We start from the raw sequence: 5,279 nt of genomic DNA, 5'->3' as shown, positions 1-5,279 counted from the left end.
TCTTTCCCCCTATTTCTTCCTTAAACACAGGATACTGCTTTATATTTCCTTCACAACCCCAGGTATCTAATACACAAGACATGGATACTTGTTAAATCCAACTTTTTTGGAGACAGTTTACATATATCCAATGTCAAGTATATCATGCTCCTAGTTTTGTGGTCTAGAAATATTTTCCCTTGTAGAAAACTTAACACACACCACACTCTATTATGTTCACAACAAATGCATGTAGGGAACCAGGATTGGGTAGCTGGTTGTTTTGACCACTGTTCCAAGAGTGGCAGAGCCTGGGTTTCAGTCTCTATGGGGCATCAGCTTAAATCCCCTTATTGATTGTCACATTCCATAAATGCCACTTTGTGCAGCTGGTTATGGGGAAGTGAGGGAGAGAGAATGAGGCTGCCTGCAGTAGAAATCTATACCAGATACACTAGGAAAACAGTGCCAGAGCAGCTGGGCCATCCTCATAAAGGCAGCGTTAAGTAAATAGTAGCCCTGGAAAAATATAATTGACTCCATTTTCATTTATAGTCTAGATAATAAAATATAAATAAAGAGATAGATAAGCAAATAAATTTCTGTGGTAACCAACGACTTCAGCATTTTAACTTCTGTGCCAAGCTAGTGAATGCAATGAATGCAATAAATGGGCTGGGCTAAGTATTCACAAGCTCTGAGTTTCACAGGGAGTGTCTCGTGCTTCATGTATAAAATACTTAAGGAATATGTGAAATTTGTTTTTTTACCTTTGGCTACATGTTCAAGGGTGGGAGTGGGTAGGGGAGAGAAAACTTGGTCCTAAAGATTTACTTACGAGAATTTAATTTAGCCTAACAATAGATCATCCCATATTTAGCATACTGCATTCTAGGCATATTCTTAGAGGACTCTGGGTAATATACAATCAGCTGACACTTCCTGTAAATTATTCCAGGAGGTACAATCATCAACACTTTACAAATGTGCACTTAAATCAACATGACATCAAGATTTCTGGGCTATAATTCTGGGGAAGTGATTGTGATATTAACTGAAAGAGAATAGAAGGGAATTTTGATGTGGAAGGAGATGATGGTAGATATTCAATTTTGAACATGATAAGTTAGAAATGTAAGGCCATCACAAAGGTGGGGTCTAGAACTCAGGAGAAAAGTCTGAATACAACTTGGGAATCATGGGAGTAGGAGGAGGGGAATGCAAGGAAAAAAGGTGAGGCTTTCCTGAGAGGATAGGTAGACAGAGAAGAGAGTTAGGGTCAGAGCCTTAGACCATGGGCCTGGGACCCTAGTCCTCCCACGAAACTGGGACCGGAGTTCTGAGAGGTAGGAGAAGGAGACAATCTAACATTGCTGTAATTTGATATTTTCCTTTTTCCTAAGAGACTACTTAGAATATTAGGTTACAATGGAGATATACATGAAGTTTGACAAGTCTATAATCACAGGTCTACAGCCTCACTTACAAGTTCTTTGTGTGGTTGAAACAGTCCCTCAGAAAATATATGGCATAGAATTTAACCAGTTAACTGCCACAATATTTTGAATTTAATTTAAAAAGGTCAGCTGCTTGAGTCTATAGACGCTTATGGAGTACAATTGGTTAACAAGTAAATTCCTTTAAATTGCAAAAAAGAGAGGGGGGGAGAAGGTAGGGGTGCTAATCAGTGAAAGAGTAGGGAAAAGATGAGAGCATAAAGAATATCAGCTCCTGCCTTTGGCAACTCCCTTGACAGTGGGCAACGAGCTCAACTAGGTAAGAGGAAGAAATAAAGCCAAATGGCCCTGGAAGCAAATCAACTTATGGAGTCAATGGTTTAGTTCATTTCCCATCAGAAATCATCTTGAAAAGTGACATGTTAAATGCTGTTTCCACAAATAAAAAATAATTTAATTTTAAAAAATTAAGAGGGCAGAAGGAACCTTTCCGAGGTGATGGGTAGTTATGACCTTGATTCTAGTGATGGCTTCCCAAGTGCATGCTTAACTCCAAACTCATCAATTTGTGCACATTGAATGTGTACAGCTGTTTACATGTCAATCATGACTCAATAAAAAGGATTTTTTTTAAAAAAAAGTCATTAACTTGAGGGACAGTACGGTGTTGTGGACAAAATCATGGTTTCCAAACGCAGGTGGACTAAAGAGATTACCTGTAATGAGTTCTAAGGTTCAATACTCTCACTCTTATGATGGGGAGAATATCCTATCACATGCAGTAATATATGATTATCAGAGGAATTAAGTGACTACTAGCAGCGGTCGCCAACCTTTCGGACCTCACGGACCACCAGTGGTCCGCAGACCACTGGTTCACAACTGCTGGAAGTACAGACAGGGCTGAGTATGCCTGCAAAAGTGCTGGATAATAAAAGAATAATTAAATCACTCCATTGTCATTTGTAATAATTTTAATAAACATATATGGACTAATTAGTGAAAATGACTGATATTTGGAAATAGCAATTCTAACAGAGGAAACTGCATTCCCATTTACATTTTCTCTACATATAGTTCCTTTCTGTCTCTTTAACTCTACCAGTCAGTCAGTGTCTCCATCTCTTCTCCTCTCCTCTCTCTCCTCTCTCTCTCTCTCTCTCTCTCTCTCTCTCTCTCTCTCTCTCCCACGCATGTGCCTTTCTCCCCTCTCTTTTTCTTTTATATAATACTAGAGGCCCGGTACACAAAAATTTGTGCATTCGAGGAGGGGGGTGTCCCTCAGCCCGGCTTGTGCCCTCTCGCAGTCTGGGACCCCTCAGGGGATGACCACCTGCTGGCTTAGGTGGCCTAAGATGGCAATCAGACATCCCTCTGGCAGCCCGGCAGCCCTCAGGGGATGTCCACTTGCCAGCGGGGAGCAGACCTAAGCTGCATTCGGACATCCTTAGCGCTGCTGAGGAGGCAGGAGAGGCTCCCACCACCACCGCTGTACTGGCAGCCATCAGCCTGGCTTGTGGCTAAGCAGAGCTCCCCCATGAGGGAGCACACTGACCACCAGAGGGCAGCTCCTGCATTGAGCGTCTGCCCCCTGGTGGTCAGTGTGTGTCATAGTGACCAGTCATTCCTAGTCGTTCTGCTGTTAGGGTCAGTTTGCATATTATCCTTTTACTATATAGGATAGAGGCCTGGTGCACGGGTGGGGGCCAGCTGGTTTGCCCTGAAGGGTGTCCCGGATCAGGGTGGGGGTCCCTCTGGGGTGCCTGGCCAGCCTGGGTGAGGGGCTGATGGCTGTTTTCAGCTGGTCACATCCCCTTCAGGGTGGGGGTCCCCACTGGGGTGCGTGGCCAGCCTGGATGAGGGCCTGATGGCTGTTTTCAGGCTGGCCACAGCCCCTTCAGGGTGGGGTCCCCACTGGGGTGCCTGGCCAGCCTGGATGAGGGGCTTATGGCTGTTTTCAGGCTGGCCACACCTCCTTTAGGGTGGGGGTCCCCACTGGGGAGCCTGGCCAGTCTGGGTGAGGGGCTGAGGGCCGTTTTCAGGCTGGCTGGCGACTGAAGCTCCCAGCTTCTCCTTTTTTTTTATTCTGGGATTTATTTACCTTCTATAATTGAAACTTTGTTGCCGTCACTGGCGCTCCCAGCTCTGAGGCCGCAGCTGGCTGAAAGCAGGTATCTAGGGTTTCTTTAGCTTCTATAATTGAAACTTTGTTGCTTTTGGAGCTGTTGCTTTCGGAGCTAGAGCAGGCCGCGGCAAGCGGGGAACCTTGGCTTCCTCCATCACTGGAGCAAGCAAGCCTCCTGCTCGCTTCAGCTACGTGACTGCGGGCTTCCATCTTTGTTGGCAGTTAATTTGCATATCTCACTGATTAGCCAATGGGAAGCATAGCAGAGGTATGGTTAATTACCCTTTTTTCTTTTATTAGATAGGATGACTCACTGAGAGTTGAATTAAAAGCTCTAAAATAAAATATGGAACAAATTTCCCCATAAGATAGAAAAGAATTGAACACATTTTACATTCATGCAGTATATTAAAATGACACATTATACACTAAAATGTCATCTCCCGGAAAAAAAAACAATAAAGCATCAAAGATACTAAATTTACACTTACAAATGTGCAACTTTTATAAAGTTAAACAAAAATCCTGAATTGCTTCTAAATGACATGCTATAAATCTTATGTCATCCGCTGAAATAGTGTATTTTACTATTTATACTCAGTAAGCCAATAAAAGTACTTGGAAGTAAGTTGTTGTTGTTTTTAATTTACAAAAATATATAATCTGAAAAAAATTTAAATAATTACTTAAATGAAAAGGATTTGTTCTGTAGCAATATTATTTTACTATCTCAATTATATAAATGTGTACATATAACTATTTGAGTAGCTTAAAGATAAATGAAAATATGACTACCATGACTAAATGTAAACTTTTTCCTTAATACAGTTCTAGAGAGATAAACATATGCAAGACAGGTTATAATGCCTCCAAAGAGATTGCTTACATTTTCAATGAAATTTAATTTCTTAAATTTACAAGAAATTAATACTTTCCCTCTGATACAGAAGATATATCAGCATTAATGTGAGAGTTTCCAAGGTTGATAAAAGACTCAAAAGAAGAAATAGAAGTGACTATTATTTCATATGCGGGTCAGTTTCAAGTACAGTATAAATATCCCATGTGTTATGAATTTGTCCTTCACAAATTGATATATTGAAGTTCTAACCCAATGTGATGAGATTAGAAGTTGGGGCCTTGGGAGGTAATTGGGGTCGGATGAAATCATGAGGATGAACCTCCATGATCACATTAGTACCTTTACAAGAAGAGAAAGAGAGACCAGAGCTTGCTCTCTTCACCATGTGGGATACAGTGAGAAGGCAGTCATCTTCAAAGTCGAAAAAGTGTTATTAAGAACCGAACCTTGCGCTCACTTCAGCGGCACATATAGTAAAATTGGAAGGATACAGAGAAGATTAGCATGGCCCCTGCACAAGGATGACACCCAAATTCATGAAGCATTCCAAATTTTAAAAAAAGAAAAAGAACCAAATCCAGTGGCATGTTGATCTTGGGCTATCCAACCTCCAGAACTGTGAGAAATAAATGTCTGTTGCTTAAGCCACCCTGTCTATAGTACTTTTTATGGAAGCCATAACTAAGACTTCTCTTTGGACAAACATTTTAATTTACATTGCAATAATGTACTTAAAATTTTAATAATTGATTAGAAATTCAAACTCTTTTGCTGAATTAAAAAAAGTCATTCAACTATTTCATCACTGATGCTAATGTTGACCTTAGTTATTGAACACAATTTTGCTTCCATTAGT

The 5,279-nt window shown here is 41.0% G+C and overlaps 1 non-coding gene across 1 annotated transcript; it reads left to right on the top strand.

Annotated features, from left to right (window-relative positions):
• Positions 1 to 4,872: 4,872 nt before the first annotated feature.
• LOC111824789 lies at positions 4,873 to 4,979 on the top strand. Its single transcript, XR_002827866.1, has one exon. It is a non-coding gene; the product is annotated as a U6 spliceosomal RNA (small nuclear RNA).
• The last annotated feature ends 300 nt before the right edge of the window (positions 4,980 to 5,279 follow it).

Source organism: Myotis lucifugus, unplaced genomic scaffold (assembly GCF_000147115.1).
Source record: "Myotis lucifugus unplaced genomic scaffold, Myoluc2.0 scaffold_7071, whole genome shotgun sequence".
NCBI classification, from domain to species: Eukaryota; Metazoa; Chordata; class Mammalia; order Chiroptera; family Vespertilionidae; genus Myotis; species Myotis lucifugus.
Note: the sequence above shows the minus strand (reverse complement) of the source record. Positions and strands in the feature narration are given on the sequence as shown.